The following is a 26207-nucleotide window of genomic DNA, read 5'->3' as shown; positions in this document are numbered from 1 at the left end:
GCTCCACTCCAGCCATTCCCTGTGGTCGGTACCCCATTCCAGCGAGTGGGGATTGACATTGTAGGGCCACTGGACCCCAGGACAGCGATGGGCAATAGGTTCATCCTGGTCCTGGTGGACCATGCCACCCGGTACCCGGAAGCCATTCCTCTGAGGACAGTGACGGCCCCCGTGGTGGGACGGGCACTGATGGGAATTTTCTCCCGAGTGGGATTCCCTCTAGAGGTGGTGTCTGACCGAGGTACCAATTTCATGTCCAAGTACATGAAATCTCTTTGGCAAGAGTGTGGTGTAACCTACAAATTCACCACACCATACCACCCCCAAGGAAACGGGTTGGTTGAGAGATTCAACCGAACCCTCAAAGGCATGATAATGGGCCTAGAAGGGGCCATGAGGCGCAAGTGGGACGTCCTCTTACCATGCCTTCTCTTCGCTTACCGTGAGGTGCCACAGAAGTCTCTGGGGTTCAGTCCCTTTGAGCTTCTGTATGGTCACCCAGTCAGAGGACCTCTAAGTCTGGTCAAAGAAGGCTGGGAGCAATCTCCCAGGAAACCTCCCCAGAATGTATATAGTTACATGCTGGCCTTCAGGAATCAGACTAGGCGATTCAGGCAACTTGCTGAGGCAAATCTGGAAGCCAGCCAGGAGGAGATGAAGCGGTGGTACGACCAGAATGCCACTCTGGTAGAGCTTCAGCCTGGACAGAAAGTATGGGTCTTGGCCCCCGTGGAGCCGTGTGCGCTCCAGGATAAGTGGACCGGTCCCTTTGAGGTGGTGGAGCGCAAGAGTCCTGTTACCTACGTGGTGGACCTGAAGTCTCCTAGGAACCCCTTAAGGGTCCTACATGTCAACCGCCTCAAGCCCCACTTGGAGAGGTCCCAAGTGGGCATGCTCTTGGCAACAGATGCTGGAATGGAAGAGGAGACAGAACCTCTTCCTGACCTCCTGTCAGCCAAGGAGCAAGATGGGTCAGTGGATGGTGTCATCCTCTCTTCCACCCTGACCCCTGAGCAACAGAATGATTGTCGCCAGCTGCTGGGACAGTTTTCTGACCTGTTTTCCCTGGTCCCTGGTGTCACTGATTGGTGCGTCCATGATGTGGACACTGGGGATAGTCCACCTGTGCGGCACAAGGCCTACAGGGTGACTGACAGGGTGAGGACATGCATCAAGGAGGAGGTCTCCAAGATGTTTGCCCTCGGGGTAATTGAGTCTTCTAGCAGTCCTTGGGCCAGCCCCGTGGTCTTGGTCCCAAAGGCTGCAGCGCCGGGAGCCACACCCGAACTCCGGTTCTGTGTGGACTACAGAGGACTCAATTCGGTCACTAGGACCGACGCACACCCCATCCCCAGAGCTGATGAGCTCATCGATCGGCTAGGGGCTGCCAACTACCTCAGCACGTTTGATTTAACGTCTGGGTATTGGCAGATTGCCTTGACCGAGGGGGCCAAAGAGAGGTCAGCATTTTCCACCCCAGATGGGCACTACCAGTTCCGGGTTATGCCATTTGGGATGAAGAATGCCCCTGCCACCTTCCAGAGATTGGTCAACCAGGTGTTGGCTGGGCTGGATTCGTTCAGTGCAGCCTACCTGGATGACATCGCAGTGTTCAGCTCCACTTGGGAGGAACACTTGCGTCACCTCTGGGAAGTGTTGATGGCGCTGCGCAAGGCAGGCCTCACGATCAAGGCGAGTAAGTGCCAGATCGGGCAGGGTTCCGTGGTGTACTTGGGACACCAAGTTGGGAGTGGCCAGGTGGCACCCCTTCAGCCCAAGATAGAAACCATTCTGAATTGGGAGGCGCCCAAAACCCAGACGGAGGTGAGAGCCTTCCTAGGTCTCACCGGGTACTACAGGAGGTTTGTCAAGGGGTATGGCAACATGGTTGCCCCCTTGACAGCGCTGACTTCGAAGAAGCAGCCCAGGAAAGTGATCTGGACTGACACCTGTCAGAAAGCTTTTGAGGCCTTGAAAACTGCTATGTGCACGGCGCCCGTGCTCTTGGCTCCCAACTTCTCCAAAGAGTTTATCGTTCAGACAGACGCTTCAGAGCATGGTGTGGGGGCTGTTCTTTCACAGATTAATGAGGAGGGCCTAGATCAACCCGTAGCCTTTCTTAGCAGGAGGTTACTTCCACGGGAACAAAGGTGGAGTGCTATTGAGCGTGAGGCATTTGCTGTGGTCTGGGCGCTGAAGAAGCTAAGACCCTACTTGTTTGGGTCTCACTTCCGGGTTCAGACGGACCACAGGCCCCTCAGATGGTTGATGCATATGAGGGGTGAGAATCCAAAGCTGTTGAGGTGGTCCATTTCCCTACAGGGTATGGATTTCACGGTGGAACATCGCCCTGGTACAGATCACGCCAATGCTGACGGTCTGTCCAGATTTTTCCGCCTTAGTGATGAGGAACTCCCTGGGGTAGGGTAGTTCTCCCCACTTTTCAGCTGGAGGGGACACGTGTTAGACCTGGCACCTTGGCGTGAGTCTCCCTTCCTCTTTTTGTCGCTGTGCCTCATGTGTTTTTATGGTGTTGGCCGCTCAGCGCGCTGTGCCACTGCCAACCAGTGTCACGGTGCGAGTGCTCCCTATGTAAATTGTATATGTTGGTTGGATTCCATGATTGGATTGTTTGGTTTACTATCAGACCCCAGTAAAGTGCGCCAGGGGCGCCAGGGCATGTAAATACGAACACCGCTGGTGGGCTTGCAGCACGGGTTGTGCCACCCACAGAAGCGGCCGGTAAAATACGTCTAAGGTCTGCCATCGCAGAACCTGCGTGCAGTCTGGTACTGACACGCCGACCGACAAGTGCCCACACTTGCCAGTCCCTAAAACCTTCCCTTAGCTGCATGTTAGTCACCCCTCTGGTAGGCCCCCGGGCAGGGTGCGTTGTAAGCCTAAGGTAGGACAAGCCCGGATGCGTGGCATGTCCTAGTAGTGAATTACCGCCATCTTGTTGTTCACTACTGCAAGGCTACCCTGTTCTCATAGGCCAGTATGGGCGGCCTGGATTATTACACCCTATGATCCTAACCGACCCAGGGAACATGGTAGAAGATCGAGTTTAGTATGCCTGAACTCGGAATAATAAGGTACATCTTTTCGCAAGGTTTATTTTAATATTCCGGGTTTGCAAATGCCGCTTTTAGAAAGTCGGCCTTTGCTTGCCTAAACATTTCAGCCGCCTCTGCGTGATGTGTATCTGATGTCTGGCTGGTGTGAGTGACAGGGCTGGGGGAACCCAGATGGGCAGGGCTAGGTAGCCTGGTATGAATAGGACGATCGACAGGTAGATGGGTGGGAGGAGTGCTCCTAGGTTCTGAATAGGACAGTGCTCCGCTACCTCGATGCCGGCTCCACCCCCTGTGGAGCGTCTGATGACTCTGCCCTACACTCTGAAAGAAGAAGCCTGCATCACGTAAACAAAGTGCTCAGAAACCGGACTGAACTAGGCAAGGGCCCCCCTGGCCTGGGAGAACAAAAGATTTGTGGTATAAATGGAGGAGCCCTGCTCCTAAGAAACTAGATCCGCTTTTGACCAAGAAGAATCTCTGCCTGAGGAGGAGGCACCGGGAAAGCTGTAGGAGGAAGACTGTCCCTATCCTGGGGGATTGGCCTGCAGTGGTGACCTTGCTGCCAAAGGAGAGAAGAGAAACTGTTGCTGAAGACTTTTACTTTACTTTTACTTTCAAGACTTGTGCTTTTCCAAAAACGATCTCCAAGGGCTTGGAACTGAGCTTGCCCCCTGAACTGAGCCCCAGGACCATTGGGCTCTACCTGATCTTCACTCGCCTGCTGCTGGACTGTGGTGTCCTTTCCCTCGCCGGAGCTGTGACCCTCGTGCCCAGTCCCTCCCTGAGCCGTGACCAGGACTGCTTAGCCGCCCCCGCCTTGGGAAGAGCCTCGCTCGATCGGAGCCGCTCCCCCTACGCTGTGCTGGGCTGCCCCGTCACCTCGCTCGTGGAGGCTCGCTGTGCACCTTCACCCTCCCGCCGGAATCGGCGTTGTGAGCATCTCCAAGCCTCGGACAGCCCGGACGCATCGGCGTGCCCGGCTGCCCCGCTTTGTTCACCCGCCACCTGCAACACCCCGCTCTTGTCGTGAGCCTGAAGATCAGACACCCTCGTGAAGTGTGGGAGCCCCGGACGCCGCCTCGCTCTTCTGTCGAAGAGCCGCTGAAATCCCGCACCCGCCTTTGCGTCAAGAAACAAGGTACTGTACTTACGAACTCGACCGCGAGCTCGCATCGGATCCAGGGTCCGCAACGTTCTTATTTCCCTGTCATCTGCTGTGTGCTTCCTGGGCGCTGCCTCAGCCCCAAGTACGCTGAGGCCTACAGTTACCTTGTGCCCGCCTAAAGAACTTTCCATATAACAAAGAGAACTTTACCGTATTTCCAAGAATTGTGGCCCCATCAGTTCAACGTTACTGGGCCTTGTATTTGAATCTGCTGAATCTACATAAAAGTTTATTTTTATATACTTCCTGATTGGTGTCCGTTTGTGGTGCATGCAAGGGGTTTACTGTATGTGTAATTGCATTTGCTTAACCGTGCACGCCTGAGACTTAGCCTAGACTGCTCGCGCCACGCACCTAGAGGGTGAGCAGGGGTTATTCTGGGGAGTCATCCTTCGCCCTGACAAGAAGTAAAGGGTCCCTGCTTGTTGTGGGTTCACACCTGCGTCAACCAGAGCCCCCTCATTTCTAACACTCACCTTTTAAATTACCCCTGCGCCAGCATTCCATGGAATTTCTTTTCTTAGCTCTCCCACTTTGTGACAAGGACGTCACAATAGCACAGCTGCACTCGCAACTCCGTATGATATCATCGGAGCCATAAGAAGACCTCATCGAAGTGCTGACGTCAGCTACCTTTTTTCCGAGCTGTCGACGCATAACGGTGTTTTCAGAGACTCTCCATTTTAGATGTGACAACATTGTTTCTATCTTCTACTTCTTGTTGCAGTGAGAATGGCTACTTTGAAGAAGTCGAGTTTCAAGCCCTGCAGGGAGTGTGGGGGCCATATGTCCATCACAGATCCCCACAACAACTGTCTCTGGTGTCTTTCTATGGACCACAACGTTTTAAAAAAAAACAACATATTTTATTGATTTTATACAACAATATCATATGTGAAAGAATGCTTTCCATTGTTACATTATCTTTACGTCACACATCCTATGCGGTTTCACCACTTGGACAAAAAAGTCTTGGTATTATCCTTTAGAAGCTCTCATATCTTGAATGACATTGCGTTGTTTCTTGTGTCCAATAGGTAAGATTCATGTCTACAAACCAGTATGTGACATTATAACTCATGCACATCCTTCAGAGTCAGCCAGTATATGTAATTTTAAATTCCACAAAGTCGAGTAAATACGTCTCATCATTTTACATCTAACTTACTATAACAAACCCTCCCTCCCTCCTCCCACATGCCCGGCAAACACTTCCCAATACCTATATATTCACATGCTCATACCATGTACCCGTATACATAGTCTCTCTAAGGGCAAGCCTGTCCTTAACCCATCTTGTTCTGTAATAAATACTGCTGATATCTCACTTAAGTGCGATGACAAACTTCAGTCTAGGGTTTGTGTAGATGCAACTACATCCTCTCAGTACGATTGTACGTCAATCGCAGCATATTCCACCATTAATGCATTCCAAGCCATAGATATCGGTATTTTTCGTAACCCTTTGTGTTCTTCTCTTTGTAATTCAGCCCCTTCTGCTTTACCACACCTGACCATTTCCGCATGCCATTCCTGTAAAGATGGGGGCCTAGTGGTGTTCCATTGTGTTGTAATGTTCCTCTTGGCTAATAGAAGCGCAAGATTGGCGAACTTATGAAGTGAGCTACCGTTCTTCATTCGTGGCCCCAGTATACAGTATTCCATTGAGTCATTGTTTCCCACTGGGGCGATATCCTTCAATATTTGACACACAGATGCCCAGTAGTGCCCTAATCTCGGGCAATCCCACATCATGTGTAGTAGTCCCGTGTCAGGGGCGTGGCAGCGTGGGCATGTATCCCCCGTACCCGGGAACATGGTGCACAGTCTACGTGGGGTCAGATAAGCTCTCTGCACTAGCATCAGCTGGATGAATTTAAATTTGGGATTACGAGACACTTTTTTGGGATGCCCCAGTATGATGTCCCATTCCTTATCTGTAAGTGCGCGTCCCACATCTCTATCCCATTTATCACGGAGCAGCTGTAATGATACCTCTGCTACTGTACGGATCCCCTGATATAGCCACTTTGTCAGGTGTGCCCCGTTTCCCATTAGGTATTGCATAGTGAGTAACGCGTGTGTATCTGGTTCATTACCCCCCTGAGCCCAAGTCTCCCGAATAAATTTAGAGATGCTAGCGTGTAATAGGAACAGTCTGTCCGGTGCTCCATGCTCTCGTACAAGGGCCTCATGTGACATTAGGGTACCCTTCGAGAAGAATGCCCCAATTGTAGTAATCCCCGTGTATGTCCAGTGTAGGAAGGTGGATATCTGACTATGGTTACCCCCAACTTTTTGCCTAGTGTCTAGCTGGTTGTTCGACTTAGTTGGCCTGAGATACTGCCATTCAGGGTCTCAGGCTGTCTGCTCTCTCTTTACAATGGACTCCATGTACCCTAGGTACATACCCAATTGGAAAGGATCACCTTATTGGACCCTGTACAGTGTACCCTAGGTACCCAAGGCATAGGTGTACCCTAGGCCTCCCAGGGGCTGCAGCATGTATTATGAAACCCCTGGTCTGGCCTTCCAATCAGACACAACTGGCTGATCACTCAGCTGGGGCAAGGTCGTGTAATCACCCCTTGCTTAGATATAGTATACCTATATCTACCCTAAAAATAGACACATGTGTACCTGTGAGCCACTCCTATGGCAGGCCTTAACAATCCTGGAGGCAGAGAGCTTGGTAACATGTGAGATGGTGCTCTAGCATGAGCTGAGCCTGTCTGCAGCTTTCGGAACCATGTCCTTATAGCTGTTCTATGATATAGCCTACCATATACTCTTAAAGTACCTTATAATCTTAAACGGTTATGGTAACTATGGTTTGGCTTTATCAAAACATGTCGTGTAAGGTGTCTAACACTTTGGAATAATACCCCCATGCCATTTCTGGTGATGAGGATATTATTCCCCCCTTCTAGAGGGAGAGACATGTTAAAATCCTACTTTGCTGTTTAACTCTGACCAAAGACTCAGCATCACAAAATGGATGCTGCTGCCACAGACACGAGTCTGACCTCCTGCATCTGGGAGCCCTCCCAGCCAGGGAGGCCTGGACAATAGGTTTCCTGCTTGGGGAGGTGCTAGCACCTCCCCAGACAGACTTTAGCGTATTGGGGCAGGGAGGGCTGAAAGGAATGAGACATGCCTGGGGCACACAAGGTGCTCCATGCATAGTCCAGTTCAAACCGGTGCTGGGGCACTCCAGCCCCAGCTCTGGTGCGAAACTGGACAAAGGAAAGAGGGTGTAACCACTCCCCTTCCTGGTCCCACCCATAGGAGGGACCTTGCAGGTAGCCCAGCCCACTAGCCCAGTATATCAGTAGGTAGCTGAGCCCTGCTAAATTAGATTAACCTGAATCTGCAACTTGAACAGAAACTCTGGACCTTCGACATTCGACCTCAGGAAGAAGACTGAAGAAATCTCCCTTGTGGCCAAGGAGCAACCAGGCACCATCCAGCGACTGCTGCTTTGCTTTGCGACTGATCCTACGAGGGACGACTGCAGAGACTGACCAGCGCCGAGACTTCCAGACATCTCTGACCCAGATCCACATCTGCAGCGAAGCTGAGACCCGTGGAGGCGACGAGGGACGTGGGACTGGCGACTTGGGAAAAGTGGCTAGTAACTGACTAGCACCACTTCTGAGGCTTCCTCGAGGCTGTGCTTGGGGAATTGAGAAGCCCCAATCCCGAGCACCATCTGCAAAGAAGATCAGCTCCCCACACTTCACGTGTTCTGCGTGGGGCCCTTCTGCACCTGAGTTGCTCGACGTGTTGTCCAGTTGCTGGCCCGTTGGCTAGTAGCCTCTGCGACGACGAACCTTTGATTCTAACTTGCTGGTCCGGATCCTCCAGACTGGCACCCGCTCTTCTGTGAAAGAGAAGCACCCCAGACCTTCCTGGTCTGCACCAGAAGCAAGTCCTCCATTTGGCGTGGGTTCCGCTTGCCAAGGCTTGTTGGGTCCTGACTTGACATCGACGCCGCCGACAGCAAGAGCCTTCGTGGGACAGCTCGCCTCCTGGTCCTGGTCGTCCTCGACGCCTCCTGGTACCCGTGGCTGCTGCGACAAGCTTCACCTCTTCACCTGCATCTGCACGACATCGCCTGGTTCCTTCCTGGTTCCTTCCCGGCTCCTGGCTGGTGACCTAGACTCTGTCCCTTCTGTTTGCAGGTATCCTTCCTTCTGATGGATACATCTGCCAGTGGATTCCTCACCTTGTGAATATCCCCTGTGCCAGCAACATTCAGAAACTTTTGTAGCAGTCCACGCCGATGAGGTCGAAGACGACGTCACAGAGACACGGCTCCGCACGCGACTCCGCTGACGTCACCGGCTCCATAAGAAGACCTCATCGGCGTGATGACGTCAGTTCCCTTTTTTACGCGCCGACGATGCCAACGGATTTCGGGAATCGTTACTAGTAGCTTTACCTGTTACTTTGTGTATTTTCTGGAAAATATCTGTCTTTCTTCGAAGATGTCGACGAGGAAGTCGGGTTTCAAGCCCTGTCGAGAACGTGGCAAGCACACGAAGACTGTGTTTGGTGTCTTTCATCCGACCACGATGTGGACGGTTGTTCCAGCTGCCGCAAGATGAGCTCGAAGGCTCTCAAGGAGAGAGAGGCGAAGCTATTCATCGCTCGGATGAAGAAGAAGGAAAAAAGAGGAAGGAGGAGGTCTGGATCCAGGTCGAGGTCGAGGTCGGCGTCCAAATCGACTTCGGGGCATGCTTCGAGAAGTAAGAAGCATAAGAAAAAGAGGAGACATTCATCACATCATCACTCCGATAAAGGTTCGGCTCCGAAGTCGAAGTCGCCTACTCGACGTCGGAGAGAGTCAGTGTCTCCTTCTCCGGTCCCGACTTCACCTCCAGCTCCTTCTTCTCCGGTGACTTCGCCGGCTCCGGCTGCATCTCCGGTGCCATCCCCGACGCCGGTTCCATCTCCGGCTCCAGCTGATTCTCCGGCTCCGTCTCCGGCCCCGGATGAGGATCTTCAGGCTCCGAGTGAGACTGTGACGCCGCTTGTACCACCGTCTGCGCCGCCAGGCCCGAGTCCGGTGATGCCTGACCAGTATCCTGCATTCCCTGGTCCAAGTCAGGACCCCACGCATTATCTTAATGCCATGTACGGGATGTTTTCAAGGGCCATGTATACCTCTGGTGCACCTGTGGGTCCGATGGGTCCGATGGCTTTCCATTTGGGAGTGCCGCAGGTCTACTCTCAAGCTCCATTCATGCCATTCTTTCCGGCGACGCCGTCTTGGCAGCTACCGGCGCCGAGAACATCGACGCCGCTTACCTCTTCACCGGCGCCGACTCGACTTCGTTCAACGCCGGCTGCTCCTGCGGATCCGCGTTCGACGCCGCTGCCGGTGCCGTCGGATTCGAACACAGCGCCGCCGACGCCGCTGGTACGGATTTGTTCCAGAAGGGAAGCACAGAGAGTGGTGGATGAGAGACGCTTTATTTTGGAAGAAGCCGAAGAGGAAGAGTTAGTTGAATCTGATGAGGTGTTTGAGGAGCTGAAGGAGGCAAGTGGACTGGATTTGTCTCCAGAGTGGGAAATCACTCCACCATCAGATGAGCCCTCTAAAGATGCAGCACCGTATCATGCGGTCATCAGAAAAGCTGTGGAGTTGTTAGACCTTCAGTTACCAACCACGGAGTTCAGGTCCAACATTCTAACTGAGGTGCTGCATTCGCCAACTGCAGTCTCGGAGCCTTTGTTACCCTTTAATGAGGCTATTATGGAACCTGTGCTAGAGGTATGGCGCAAGCCTTTTTCAGCTCCTGCGGTCTCCAGGGCAGTCGCAAGGAGGTATAGAGTGGCTCCAGGGGATCCTGAATTTTTAACTTCGCACCCTTCGCCTGAGAGCTTGGTGGTTCAGGCGGCTTGTTCGGGAAGATCAAAGGGGGCCTTTCCTCAGGTTCCAGGAGACAGAGAGGCCAAAAAGGTGGACCAATCGACCAAAAAGGTCTTTTCATCAGCCAGTATGGCTCTTAAGTCAACAAATGCGACGTGTTTATTGGGGCGCTATATCCATGCGCTCATGGACTCGGCGAAGAAGTTGGCACCAAAGCTATCGGAGGAGGATAGGGCCGGCTTCAATGAAGTTCTGACTGATGCCCAGGCGGCTGCACACCAAGTCATTCAAAGTGGACTGGACACAGCAGACTCAGTTGCCAGAGTCATGGGGTCTTCTGTTGCCACCAGGAGGGGTGCATGGCTAAAGTCCTCTGAATTCTCTTCTGATGTGCAGTCGACTTTATTAGACTTGCCTTTTGATGGGTCTGGTTTGTTCGGGAAGAAGGCGGATGCTGCTCTCGAACGTTTCAAGGAGAGTAAGGCTACGGCAAGGTCATTGGGCCTTCAATCCCAGCCGAGAGGATCTTTCAAAAGATATAGGGGCTTTGGAAGGGCGACTTTTCGCTCTTATAGACCGACCCAGCAACAGCAGCAGCAACAACAGCAAGGCTCTTTGTCCAAGGGATACAGAGGAAGAATTAGGGGTCGCTCACGTGGCCGTCAACTCTCCTCCTCCTCTTCCTCCTCCTCTGCCCCTCCCACCACCGCAAAGCAGCCCTATATTCGACATTCCGGATCATGCTGGTCCTGTGGGGGGCCGGCTTACCCATTTTCTACAAGATTGGGAATCTGTGACTACAGATCTCTGGGTTTTGGATCTTGTAGAAAATGGGTACGCCCTTCCCTTTCGGGAATTCCCTCCAAATTACCCTCCTTGTCAAGGGGCTTGTTCGGAGGACCATCGTCTTCTCCTGCAGGAGGAAGTCCTGAATTTGTTTCAGAAAGGTGCGATAGAGGTGGTTCCAGAGCAGGAAAGGGGTCAGGGATGCTACTCCCGGTATCTCCTGATTCCGAAAAAGGACAGCAGATTACGTCCGATATTGGGCCTCAGGATCCTGAACTTTTACCTGAAACAGGAGAAGTTCAAGATGCTCACCCTTGCGCAGGTTCTTCAGGCGCTGAATCAGGAGGACTGGATGGTGTCGCTCGACTTGCAGGATGCGTACTTTCACATCCCCATCCTGAAGTCGCACAGGAAGTATCTCCGGTTTACGGTAGGGTCGCAACATTATCAGTTCTCGGTACTCCCGTTTGGTCTTACTTCGGCACCTCGGGTCTTCACGAAGGTGATGGCGGTGGTGGCAGCACATCTCAGAAGGTCGGGGGTCTCGGTTTTCCCTTATTTAGACGACTGGCTGATCAAGGCGGAGTCGTCGGAGAAGGTGCTGCGTCATCTGCAGGATACAACTCAGCTGTTGTACAAATACGGTTTTTCGATCAACGTGCCCAAATCTCACCTGGTGCCCTCTCAGCGCAACCTGTTCATAGGTGCGGTACTGGACACTACTGTTAGTCGAGCATTCCCTCCTCCTCAAAGGATTCTCGACATACAGGAAATGATTCCTTTATTTTACAACGGAGCGGTCGTTCCTGTTCTGAAGGTCCTTCGCCTGCTCGGTCTGTTCGCCTCCTGCATCCTGTTGGTCAACCATGCACGCTGGCACATGAGGGCGCTCCAGTGGTGCCTCCGCAAGCAGTGGTATCAGCACAAAGGAGATCTCAGGGAGTCTGTGAGGATCTCCGGAGAAGCTGCGGCGGAACTATCTTGGTGGAGCGCGGAGGGCAATCTGTCCCAAGGGAAGCCCTTCCATCTACCTCCATCGGTGGCCACGGTGATAACGGATGCTTCCACCTTAGGGTGGGGTGCTCATCTGGGGGATCTGGAGATTAAGGGTCTTTGGTCTCTAGAGGAAAGGTTGCTTCATATCAACCTTCTGGAGTTACGGGCGATACGTTTGGCGCTCAAGGCCTTTCTCCCCTCCCTTCGCGGTCAATCTGTTCAAGTCCTGACGGACAACACGACCGCGATGTGGTATATGAACAAACAGGGAGGAGTGGGGTCTCTTTGTCTCTGCAGAGAGGCCCTACGTCTATGGTCCTGGGCTCAGGACCATCAGGTTTGTCTGATGGCAAATCATCTGGCCGGGGTTCTGAACGTACGTGCGGACAGTCTCAGTCGACAGTTCTCCGCCGATCACGAGTGGAGGCTTCATCCGGAGGTGGTTCGTCACGTCTTCCGGATGTGGGGAACTCCTCGGGTGGACCTGTTCGCCACTCACAAGAATGCTCACTGCCCGTCATTCTGCAGTCTCCAGTATCCGATGCAGGGAGCGTTGGGGGACGCGTTTCAGCTGAGTTGGGGCTCACGACTCCTTTACGCGTTTCCTCCCATACCCTTGATTCCTCAGGTTCTGAGGAAGATTCGCCAAGACCGGGTCCAAGTCATATTGGTCGCCCCGGATTGGCCAAGAAGGGTGTGGTACACATATCTTCTCCACCTCTCCTCGTGCCCTCCGCTCCGTCTCCCTCTGAGGGCAGACCTCCTCTCGCAGTCGGAGGGGCAGGTTCTATACCCCCACCTCCAGAGCTTACACCTTCATGCCTGGAGATTGAACGGGGCAACCTGAATTCTTTCTCTCTCCCGCCAGATGTGGTGGATGTTATTTTATCGGCTAGGCGACACTCCACCAAATCTATTTACTCATATAGGTGGTCTAAATTTGTGCTTTGGCGCGGAGAGAGGTCCATTGATCCCTTGAAGGCTCGTTTGTCTAACATTCTACAGTTTGCCCTTTCACTTGCTCAGCAAGGCTTTGCTGTGGCTACTGTGAAAGGATATTTATCGGCTTTGTCGGCTTTCCTTTGTTTGCCGGATCAGCCGTCATTATTCAAGTCACCTATTGTTCTTCGTTTTATAAAGGGCCTTACAAATAAGATTCCTCCAACTCTTTTTGTTATGCCTCAATGGGACTTAAACCTGGTATTAACTTATCTTATGGGTTCTCCTTTCGAGCCCTTACACAAATGTCCCTTGAGGCTGTTGTCTTTAAGACGGTATTGCTCATTGCAATCACCTCGGCAAGGAGGGTAAGTGAGCTTCAAGCTCTAAGTTCAAAACCCCCATTCTTGACTGTGCATGCTGAACGAATGGTACTCAGGACCAGGGCTGCGTTTTTGCCTAAGGTGGTAACTCCTTTCCATCTGGGGCAATCCATTACCCTCCCTACCTTCTATCCTCCCCCTCACCCTTCCAAGGAGGAGGAGAGACTTCACCGCTTGGACCCTAAGAGGGCGGTGAGCTTTTACCTGGACAGAACAAAGGACATCAGAGTTGATGACCAGCTCTTCGTCGGCTTTGCTGGCTGCAGGAAAGGTCGAGCGGTGCACAAGCGCACCCTTTCTAGGTGGATTGTCTTGTGCATCAAGATTTGCTACTCCCTGGCTGGTAAGGAACCTCCGGAAGGTTTGAGGGCTCATTCCACTAGAGCAAAGTCTTCCACGTCTGCTTTGTCTAGGGGTGTTCCTGTGGAGGACATTTGTAGGGCGGCAACTTGGGCCTCCCTCCACACCTTCGCAAAACATTATTGCTTAGACACCGAGGTAAGGAGGGGCGGACATTTTGCGCGATCCGTCCTGCAGGACTTTCTGGTATAGAAGGGTGGACACTCTCCTCCGGGAGTGGGGACTGCTGTGGAATCTATTCACAAGGTGAGGAATCCACTGGCAGATGTATCCATCAGAAGAACAAGTTACTTACCTTCGGTAACGCTTTTTCTGGTGGATACAGTATCTGCCTGTGGATTCCTCACTGACCCACCCGCCTCCCCGTTGTCCATCCTTCTATACCTGTAATTCTATGCCTGTATTTCTATTGTTGGTGTTTCGAATGTGTTTATTACTGTCAAAGGCATTATGTTATTTCTTGTGCTTTGCTATTTATTCTCCACACTGGGTGTGTTGATCTGCATATTGTGTACTGTGTATACTATGTATATATATATTGCTGTCAGTCCGTCCGTGTGCCTCTAAGGCACGGAAAAAAGGGGCGGAACTGATGTCATCACGCCGACGAGGTCTTCTTATGGAGCCGGTGACGTCAGCGGAGTCGCGTGCGGAGCCGTGTCTCTGTGACGTCGTCTTCGACCTCATCGGCGTGGACTGCTACAAAAGTTTCCGAATGTTGCTGGCACAGGGGATATTCACAAGGTGAGGAATCCACAGGCAGATACTGTATCCACCAGAAAAAGCGTTACCGAAGGTAAGTAACTTGTTCTTTTTGATCCCATCCTTGGGATCCACCGGACACTCTTCACTGACTGCCTGTCAGCAACTTTCCTTCAGGCATCCATAGAAGTCAACGACGAAACCCGACGCAAGTTCACACCTATGCACCCGCAGCCCGTGGGCCAGGTAACTTGAGTACTCCGGTGCTCACAAGGGTATTGACTATCCTAGGGTCTAGTTTCCGAGTCTCGACTTTCTAGCTATTCCAGAAGTGTCCTAAAACTGTTTAATTCTAATAACTACTATTTCTATCGACTTTTACGCATTACGCATGAGTGTTTCCACTCTGCACCTGAATCCCGTGGGCCTCCCACTTCCTAACCTTTGGTAGTATAGTGTAGCCCCAGCGATTCCCTGGGCCTAGGCCTATCCTGTGTTCGTGACAGTGGTTCTTATACCACTTACTTAGTATATGGTTTGCGTGGCCCCTAGGGCCTAACTGTATTACTTACCTGTGTGACTTAATGTATGCTTAAATAAGACTGTGTTGTACTTACCTCGAATCTCATAAAGAGTGCTGAGGGTTTGACTAGAATAAATTCATTCTATTTTTATATATATCTGTTGTGATGTCCTTTCATTTGGTATTCAAGGGATTACATATGGTATAACAGCTGGCTTCACATGCCATTCAGAGTTTACCCTAAGTCTGCTCTTGTCCATGCTACCACTAGGATAGCTGGTCTATAAGGTTGACTTTACAACCAATCACCATAAGGGTTGTTTGGACTGATACAAGGTGTACACTAGAATTAGTGACATCATATATCAGGCCAACTTCTCACATTGGTGAGCAGCGGTTGGGATCTGAGCTTGCTGTTGTAATACCATTGTAATCTTGAGATACTAAATTGAAAGATCACACAGATGTTGTTTAGGTACATATAACATAGATTATAAATACTTAAGTCCTACTGCACTTAGTTGTTGTAGGTTGAAGGGCCTAGGACACCCTGACTACAACTACTAGAGAGGTTTAGTAGATACAACTAGTGTAGGTAGGTCCACACACCACACCCTCACTAGAATCATGTCCCTGAATGGAGATCACACTGATACTCCCTCAGGAGAGGAGAATCCTAGACAAATTCCCTCTAGATATGATGCATTCACTTTCCAGGAGATGCGACAACTGTGTACCTCCAGGAGATTAAAACAGAGTTCCAACCCTACCCTTAGACAGCTAGTGGAGCTTCTGGAGGCCTATGATGCTGAAAGAGCTGCCAAGTATGGTGCCATAGCTGTAGATAAGGGCCTCCCCTCCACAGAAGAGACCCCTGACTTAACTGATACAGTTGAGTCAGAAGAGACCTCAGAGGAAGAGGGAGGTAGCAAGACCCCAGTCAGAAGACTTAGTCAGGCTAACTTAAGCTTACATGGGAGCTTGCATGGGAGCTTCCCTTATAGGCCCCCAAGTAATCTTAAAAAGAGAGATAGAAGGGGTAGATCTCCCTCAGGGGATTCTCTCCACTCCTATCACACAAGAAGCTCCAATGCTTCATCCCACAGGGGGATTACTTTCCCCCAGAGGAGAGAGCATAAGGCCAGAATGAGGGAAGCCAAACTGAGGATTGAAAGGGAAGAACTTGTCCTTGCCAAAGAGAAGCTTGCTCTGGCCAGAGAGCAAAAATTGTGTGGGTCAGACCCCACTGGTGGCAGCAACATTCCTAGAGATAGGGATAGGTCTTATGACCATAGAAACCTAAGCAAGATAGTCCCCCCCCCCATACCAGAATGGGGATGACATCCACAAGTGGATGCCTGCTTTGGAGAGGGCCTGCAAAGTACAGCAGGTACCCCAGAGTCAGTGGGCAGCTATCTTGTGGCTCTCCTTTTCTGACAAAGGTAGAAACAAGCTCCTCACAGTCAGTGATGAGGATGCTAACAATTACAAAGTCCTGAAGAGTGCTCTGATAGATGGGTTTGGCTTAACCACTGAGCAATATAGGTTGTTGTTCAGAGACACCCAGAAGACACAGACACAGGACTGGTCTGATTTTGTGGATTGTGCCACTAAGGCTTTGGAGGGTTGGTTAACTGGCAGCAAGGTGCAGGACTATACAGGATTGTACAACTTGATTATGAGTGAGCAGATCCTTAGTAATTGTCAAAACCAGCTTCTCCATCAACACCTGGTAGACTCAGATTTGACCTCTCCCCAAGAATTGGGAAAGAGGGCAGATAAATGGGTCAGGACCAGGATTAGGCCTAAAAATCAGGGTGGTGACCAAAAGAAAGATACCACCAAGCCTCAAGAGAAGGGTGGGGATAAAACAAAAGAGAAATCTTCCTCAGGGCCCCAAAACTCCACACAGGGTGGTGGGTCCCAAGCTCCCTCCTCTACCACAGTTAACAAGCCTTACTGCCATGAATTTAAAATTCCTGGGCATTGGAAAACTGACAGCAGTTGCCCAAAGGCTAAAAACAAAACTGTTCCTCCAATTACTCCTGTCACACCACCTATTACTGTCAGCAGTAATCCCCCAGGTGGTGGGAGTGCCCCCAAAGATTTGGTTGGGTTTTCTTGAGGAACACAGGGGGACCCAGGCTTAGCCAAGTCCCCTACAGCAGCTACTCTTGTCTGTGATGGTGGCATGGGGTTTGCCAACTTCAGTGCCTGTCCCAACACTTTGGGTAGGTACAGACAGGAGCCCTACATCAATGGTAGAAAAGCTGAGGCCTACAGAGACACTGGAGCTAGCATCACTATGGTGGCCCATAGGCCAGTTCCCTCTGAGCAGCTGTTGCCTGGTTTCTCATACCAGGTAACTAACATTGATGGCAAACAGAATAGTCATCCCATGGCAGAGGTATGTCTCAGCTGGGGAGGTGTCATTGGCCCTAAAAGGGTGGCAGTGTCCCCAACCTTGCCTGTAGACTGCTTACTGGGGAATGACTTAGAACTCTCAGCTTGGGCTGGAGTTGAACAAGACACCCATTCTAAAATGGTAGGCCTTTCACAGAAGGGTAGTGGCGTGTGCCAGCCACAACCCCTGTCCAAGTAGATTTCCTCCCTGAAAAGGTTGGAAGGGCAGTGGTAGCCACAGCCCAGGCAAAGACAGACTTCCCTGTAGAGATTGGCAGAGCTGTGACAGTCACAGCTCAAACCCAAACTGAGTGCCTCCCTGAAAAGGTTGGCAGGACTGTAATGGTCTCAGTCCATACTCAGACTGACATAGGTGTAGTGAAGCCTGAAACTATGGATCACTCCACACAAACAGAGAGTAGTGGGGAGGAAGAAAAGTCTCCCTCTCCCCAGACATTAGGAAAAGGTCAGCCTACAGGGATCTGACCTCACCCCTTGTGAAGGAACTGCCCCAGAGGTAGCCAGGCCTGGCCTGGCAGAGCCTCTGATGTCAGTGGACCCTTCCAAGGTGGGACCCAGTCTGGTGCAGGTAGCCTGCCTCTCTCTACCCTGCCTCAGTCAGCCCAGGGCTGCAGAGGTCAGGGAGGCCAGTGGACCCCAAGAGGGCCCCTGTCCACAAGAACCCCCCCATCAAAAGAATGCGGATTGCCTGGCTAGTAGCCCTAGCCAGGTAATGGTTAAAAACATTTCTGAGGGATCTGCTTTACAGGTAGTTAGGGACCTCCCCCAGAGGGATTCTGTTGGGCACAGGCAAACATGGGACCTTAGGGCCCCAAACCTGACCTCTCTCTTCAGCAAGCCAACAAAAGGGACCCAGCCTCCAGCTTTAGGTAGCCAGAGGCTGACCCTGAGAGCACAGTGCAACTCAGTTAAAGAAAGAAAGGCATCCATAGTGGAGGATGATTGGAGGAAGCTGAGGCCTCACTTTGAGGACACTCGCTTCAGTACTCCATCTCAACACCAGCCTTTTACTTTGCAAAGACACACCAAAGGTAGAGATTCCCTATGGTGGAGACCCTATGATACCTTTAGGATGAGGGATTGCTTAGTGGACCATGAGACAGGGGGTCACCATGCCAGTGCTGGTTCTTCCTTATATGGCCACTTAGGCAATATAGGCTTACCTGGTCAAGGCCTGCCTTATCTCCTTTCGTTTGGGGGGGGGGGGGTTGTGTAGGAAGGTGGATATCTGACTATGGTTACCCCCAACTTTTTGCCTAATGTCTAGCTGGTTTTTCGACTTAGTTGGCCTGGGATCCTGCCATTCAGGGTCTCAGGCTGTCTGCTCTCTCTTTACAATGGACTCCATGTACCCTAGGTACATACCCAATTGGTAAGGATCACCTTATTGGACCCTGTACAGTGTACCCTAGGTACCCAGGGCATAGGTGTACCCTAGGCCTCCCAGGGGCTGCAGCATGTATTATGCCACCCCTGGTCTGGCCTTCCAATCAGACACAACTGGCTGATCACTCAGCTGGGGCAAGGTCGTGTAATCACCCCTTGCTTAGATATAGTATACCTATATCTACCCTTAAAATAGACACATGTGTACCTGTGAGCCACTCCTATGGCAGGCCTTAACAATCCTGGAGGCAGAGTGCTTGGTAACATGTGAGATGGTGCTCTAGCATGAGCTGAGCCTGTCTGCAGCTTTCGGAACCATGTCCTTATAGCTGTTCTATGATATAGCCTACCATATACTCTTAAAGTACCTTATAATCTTAAACGGTTATGGTAACTATGGTTTGGCTTTATCAAAACATGTCGTGTAAGGTGTCTAACACTTTAGAATAATACCCCCATGCCATTTCTGGGGATGAGGATATTATTCCCCCCTTCTAGAGGGAGAGACATGTTATAATCCTACTTTGCTGTTTAACTCTGAACAAAGCCTCAGCATCACAAAATGGATGCTGCTGCCACAGACACGAGTCTGACCTCCTGTGTAGGAGAGTAGGGTCTGCTTTCTATGTTCACCCCCACTTTTTGCTTTTGCTTCACTGGTTTTCGACTTAGATGTGGCTGTGGGCCTGCTAATCAGACCCACAGCCCTGCTGTTCTCTCTCTAAATTAATACTATGTACTTTAGGTGCATAACCCATTTGGATAAGATCACCTTATTGGCCCCTGTACAGTGTACCCTAGGTACCCAGGGCATAGGTGTACCCTAGGCCTACCAGGGGCTGCAGCATGTATTATGCCACCCCTGGCCTGGCCTTCCATTTTGACACAACTGGCTGATCACTCAGCTGGGGCAAGGTCGTGTAATCACCCCTTGCTTAGGTGTAGTATTCCTATACCTAACTTACCTATAGACACATGTGTACCTATCAGTCACTCCTATGGCAGGCCTTAACAATCCTGGAGGCAGAGTGCTTGGTAACATGTGAGATGGTGCTCTAGCATGAGCTGAGCCTGTCTGCAGCTTTCGGAACCAAGTCCTTATAGCTGTTCTATGATATAGCCTACCATATACTCTTAAAGTGCCTTATAATCTTAGACGGTTATGGTAACTATGGTTTGGCTTTATCGAAACATGTTGTGTAAGGTGTCTAACACTGTGGAATAATACCCCCATGCCATTTCTGGACATGAGGATATTATTCCCCCCTTCTAGAGGGAAAGACATGTTAAATCATACTTCACTGTTAGCCTCTGACCAAAGCCTCAGCATCACAAAATGGATGCTGCTGCCACGACACAAGTCTGACCTCCTGCAGCTGGGAGTGATCCCAGCCAGGAAGGCCTGGACAATAGGTTTCCTGCTTGGGGAGGTGCTAGCACCTCCCCAGACAGCCTTTAGTGTATTGGGGCAGGGTGGGCTGAAAGGAATGAGACATGCCTGGGGCACACAAGGTGTTCCTTGCATAGTCCAGTTCAAACCGGCGCTGGGGTACTCCAGCCCCAGCTCTGGCGCGAAACTGGACAAAGGGAAGTGGGTGTAACCACCCCCTCCCAGGTCCCACCCATAAGGCGTGACCTAGCAGGTATCCCAGCCCCCCAGATTAGTATAAGAGTGGGAGTTGGGCCTCAAGACTTTAGATTATCCTGAACCTGCAAACTTGAACAGAAACTCTGGACCTTCGACATTCGACGAAAGAAGAAGACTGAAGAATCTCCCTTGTGGCCAAGGAGTGGCTACCCTGTGCAAACAGGCACCATCAAGAGACTACCCTTTGCTTTGCCCACGTTCTACGAGGAACCGACTGCAGAGCCCGACCAGAGCCTTGACTTCCAGACTTCTCCGACCCTGATCCACATCCACAGCAGAGCTAAGATCCGTGGAGGCGACGAGCGACGTGGGACCGGCTACCTGGGAAAAGTGGCTAGTAACTTCACGCGCAGCTTCTGAGGCACCCTCGAAGTTGTGCACCGGGGATTGAGAAGCCCCAACCCCAAGCATCATCTGCACCGAAGATCAGCCCCCCACACTCCACGAGTCCTGCGTGGGGCCCTTCTGCATTTTCCTGCTTGCCGCGTCTGTCCGGTTGCTTGCCCGCTGGCTAGTGGCCTTTGTGACGACGCATCCTGAAATCTTCTGCTCTGGTTTGGCTCCTCTAGACTGGCTCCCGCTTCTCTGCAAAGAAGAAGCACCCCAGACCTTCCTGGTCTGCACCAGAAGCAAGTCCTCCGTTCTTCGTGGGTTCCGCTTGCCAAGGCTTGGTGAGTCCTAGTCCAACTTCGACGCCGCCGACAGCAAGAGCCTTCATGGGACAGCTCGCCTCCTGGAGTGGTCGTCCTCGACGCTTCCTGGTCCTCCTGGCTGCAGCGACAAGCTTCACCTTCACCTGCAATCTTCACGACATCGCCTGGTTCCTTCCTGGTTCCACGTGGTCACTGGCTAGTGACCTTGACTCTGTCCCTTCTGCTTGCAGGTCTCCTCTCTTCTTGATCCCAGCCTTGGGATCCACCGGACACTCTTCACTGACTGCCTGTCAGCATCTTTCTTCAGGCATCCATAGGAGTCGACGACGAAACCCGACGCAACTTCACCCCTATGCACCCACAGCCTGTGGGCTAGGTAACTTGGGTACTCCGGTGCTCATCAGGATAGTGACTATCCTAGTGTCTAGTTTTCCAGTCTCGACTTCCTAGCTACTCCGGAAGTGTCCTAAATCTATCGTTTTCTAAACTGTACTATTGCTAGTGACTTTTACGCATTACGCGTGAGTGTTTCCACTCTGCACACGAATCCCGTGGGCCTCCCACTTCCTAACTAAAGCTAGTGTAGTGTAGCCCCAGCGATTCCCTAGGCCTAGGCCTATTCTATTTCCGTGACAGTGGTCCTTATACCACTTACTTAGTATATGGTTTGCATGGCCCCTAGGGCCTAACTGTATTACTTACCTGTGTGACTTAATGTATGCTTAAATAAGACTGTGTTGTACTTACCTCTAATCTCATAAAGAGTGCTGAGGGTTTGACTAGAATAAATACACTTTATTTTATATATATATCTGTTGTGGTGTCCTTTCATTTGGTATTCAAGGGATTATATATGGTATCACAGCTGGCATCACATGCCATTCAGAGTTTAGCCTAAGACTTCTCTTGTCCATGCTACCACTAGGATAGCTGGTCTATAAGGTTGACCTTACAACCAATCACCATAAGGGTATTTGGACTGATATAAGGTGTACACTAGAACTAGTGACATCATACATCAGGCCAACTTCTCACATTGGTGAGCAGCGGTTGGGATCTGAGCTTGCTGTTGTAATACCATTGTAATCTTGAGATACTAAATTGAAAGATCACACAGATATTGTCTAGGTACATATAACATAGATTATAATACTTAAGTCCTACTGGACTTAGTAGTTGTAGGTTGAAGGGAGTAACACACCCTGACTACAACTACCAGAGAGGTTTAGTAGAAACAACTAGTGTAGGTAGGTGCACACACCACACCCTCACTAGATCATGTCTCTGAGAGGAGATCAAGTAGATGCTCTCTCAGGAGGGTCAGGTCTGCAGAAGACCCCCTCTAGATATGATACCTTAACATTCCAGGAGATGAGACAATTGTGTACCTCCATAGGAATAAAACAGGGTGCAAACCCTACCCTCCTTCAGTTAAGACAACTCCTAGAGGAGTATGATGCTCTTAAGGCCTCTCAGGCAGGTACCCTAGGTACAGAGGAGGGTCTACCCACCACAGAGGAGTCAGATGGGACTTCAGATGAAGAGGTAGACAGCCAGGGCCAAGTAGGAAGACTTAGCCAGGCTAACCTAAGCTTACATGGGAGTTTGCATGGGGTCCCACCATACAGACCCCCAAGTGGGCTTACACAGAGAAGCAGGAAGGACAGATCCCCTTCAAGAGAATCCATCCACTCCCATGTCTCTAGCATCTCTAGTGTTTCCTCTCACAGGGGAATGACTTCCCCTGAGAGAAAGGAACATGAAGCCAGAATGAGGGAAGCTAATCTGAGGATTCAGAGGGAAGAACTTGCCCTTGCCAAGGAGAAGCTTGCTCTGGCTAGAGAGCAAAAGTTAAGTGGGTCAGAACCCACTGGTGGCAGCAATATCCATAGGGATAGAGACAGGCACTATGATAATAGAAACCTGAGCAAGATTGTCCCTCCCTACAAGTGTGGGGATGACATCCACAAATGGATAACTGCTTTGGAGAGAACTTGCAAAGTACAGCAGGTACCCCAAAGTCAGTGGGCAGCTATCTTGTGGCTCTCCTTCTCTGAGAAAGGTAGAGACAAGCTCCTCACAGTTAGTGATGAGGATGCAGATAATTACACTGTCCTGAAGAGTGCTCTGATTGATGGGTTTGGCCTAACCACTGAACAATACAGGTTGTTGTTCAGGGATACCCAGAAGACACAGACTCAGGACTGGACTGACTTTGTAGATTGTGCCACTAAGGCTCTGGAAGGCTGGCTAATGGGAAGTAAGGTTAAGGACTATACAGGATTGTATAATTTGATCATGAGAGAACAAATACTTAACAACTGTCAAAACCAGCTATTGCATCAACACCTGATTGATTCTGATCTGACTTCTCCCCAAGAATTGGGAAAGAAGGCAGATAGATGGGCCAGGACTAGAGTTAAGCAGAAAAACCAGAACCAGGGCGGTGATCAGAAAAAGGCAGACCAGAAGGGTAATTATCAGAAACAAAAAGACCAGAAGTCTTCACCAGGTCCCCAAAAGGCTCAGGAGGAGGGTGGTCCCAAAAAGGATAAAAAGAAAGATGGCCAAAAGAAACCATGGTGCAACTATTGTAAGTCCAACTCAGATTGGTTTAGTGAGTGCACCAAAAAGGATAAGCCCCCAGCCACCATTGCCCCTAAGGCAACTGTACCCCCTAGTTCAGCTGTAAGTGGTGGTTCCCAGCAAAAGGGTGTAGTAGGGTTAACCCTGGGAACTGAGGAGGATTCTGGCCTAGTCAGAGTACCTACTCAGGCTGTTCTGATCTGTGATGGGGACTTAGCTTTGTCCTCTACTGTAGGCCCCAGTAACCTGGGCAAGTACAGACAGACTCCTTTTATCAACCAAAGAATGGCTCAGGCCTACAGGGACACTGGGGCTAGTGTCACAATGGTGACACCTGCTTTTGTGGACCCTGGACAGATCATACTAGGTGAGAATTACCTAGTGACCAACGCTAGCAATGCCACTACCTCCCATAGTGTGGCTATTGTTAACTTCTCCTGGGGAGGGGTAACTGTCCTCAAGAAAGTTGTTGTTAGTTCAGACCTTCCTGTAGAGTGTTTACTGGGCAATGATCTTGAAACTTCAGTTTGGTCTGAAGTGGAGTATAGGACCCATGCAGAAATGCTGGGGATAGATGCACATGTCCTTGCTGTGACCAGGTCACAGGCCAAAAAGTGCACCACTGAACAAGTGCTGGATCCTGAAACTATGGACCAGTCACAACCCAAGAGAAAGAGCAGTAGGGTTAAGGCTGTGCCTTCCCCCCTGCCTCAGGTGGTGGATCAGCCCTCCCAGGAGGATGATTCTGAGAGCCCTGAAGGAACTGTCCTAGAAGAACTTGAACCTGATCAGGTTGAGTTTCTTGGGACAGGGGGACCTTCAAGGGCAGATCTGAGGCAGGCTCAATTAGACTGCCCCTCTCTTGAACCCCTCAGACAGCTGGCTGCTGCTGAGGCTGCAGGGAATGCTCAAGGTACCCATAGAGTGTATTGGGATGAAGGGCTACTGTATTCAGAGGCTAGAGACCCCAAGCCTGGTGCATCCAGGAGGTTGGTCATACCACTGAAGTTCAGAGGCTTCCTTCTTACCTTGGCCCATGATATTCCCCTTGCAGGACATTTAGGCCAGAACAAGACTTGGGACAGGCTTGTCCCTCACTTTCACTGGCCCCATATGTCATAAGATACTAAGGAGTTTTGTCGCTCCTGTGTCACCTGCCAAGCCAGTGGCAAATCAGGTGGCACCACAAAGGCCCCCCTCATACCACTACCTGTGGTGGGGGTCCCCTTTGAGAGAGTGGGCATAGATATTGTAGGACCAATGGACCCACAAACAGCATCTGGGCACAGATTCATACTGGTGATAGTGGACCATGCCACCAGGTACCCAGAAGCAATTCCCCTGAGGACCACAACAGCTCCTGTTGTGGCAAGGGCCCTGCTTGGAGTATTCTCCAGAGTGGGCTTTCCAAATGAGGTCATTTCTGACAGAGGTGCCAACTTCATGTCAGGATACTTGACTGCAATGTGGAAGGAGTGTGGTGTTAACTACAAGTTCACCACACCCTATCACCCACAGTGCAATGGGCCTGTTGAGAGATTCAACAAGACCCTAAAGGGAATGATAAAAGGATTACCAGACAAGCTTAGGCGAAGATGGGACATCCTTTTACCCTGCCTTCTGTTTGCTTACAGAGAGGTCCCACAAAAGGGGGTTGGCTACAGCCCTTTGAGCTTTTGTTTGGGCATCCTGTAAGAGAACCCCTGTGTTTGGTGAGGGAAGGATGGGAGAGACCTCTCAGACAACCCAAACTAGACATAGTGGATTATGTACTTGGTCTCCGCTCCAGGATGGCAAAGTATATGAAGAAGGCTTCTAAAAACCTTGAGGCAAGCCAAGAACTCCAAAAAGCTTGGCATGACCAAAAGGCTGTACTGACTGTTTACCAGCCAGGACAGAAAGTGTGGATGTGGGAGCCAGTGGCCCCAGCAGCACTCCAAGACAAATGGTCTGGACCCCATACTATTGTTGAGAAAAAGGGAGAAGTCACCTACTTGGTGGACCTTGGGACTCCCAGAAGCCCCCACAGGGTGCTTCATGTCAACAGATTGAAGGCATATGTTGACAGGGCAGACATGGGGCTACTCATGGCTACAGATGAGGGGCAGGAGGAAGAGAGTGACCCTCTCCCAGACCTGTTGACTCAGAACCCTAATGATGGCTCAGTTGATGGTGTGGTCTTTTCTGACAGCCTCACTGTCCATCAGCAACAGGACTGCAGACAAACTCTGCAATCCTACAGACATATGTTCTCTCTGACCCCAAGTCAGACAAACTGGTGCACCCATGAGGTGGACACTGGTGACAGTCTGCCTGTGAAGAGTAAAATCTACAGGCAACCTGACCATGTCAGGGACTGCATAAAAGTTGAGGTACAAAAGATGTTGGAGCTGGGAGTCATTGAACCTTCAGAGAGCCCTTGGGCTAGTCCTGTAGTTCTTGTGCCAAAACCTCACACCCAAGATGGTAAGAGAGAGATGAGGTTGTGCGTGGATTACAGAGGTCTCAATGCTGTCACTAGGACAGATGCCCACCCAATACCTAGGGCAGATGAGCTCATTGACAGACTGGCAGCTGCTAAGTTTTTGAGCACATTTGACCTGACAGCAGGCTACTGGCAAATCAGACTAGCTGAGAGTGCAAAGGCCAAAACTGCTTTCTCGACCCCAGGAGGACATTATCAATTTGTGGTAATGCCCTT

Source organism: Triturus cristatus, chromosome 4_2, assembly GCF_964204655.1.
Source record: "Triturus cristatus chromosome 4_2, aTriCri1.1, whole genome shotgun sequence".
Lineage (NCBI taxonomy): Eukaryota > Metazoa > Chordata > Amphibia > Caudata > Salamandridae > Triturus > Triturus cristatus.
The sequence above is the reverse complement of the archived record's forward strand: the minus strand, read 5'-3'. Positions refer to the sequence as shown.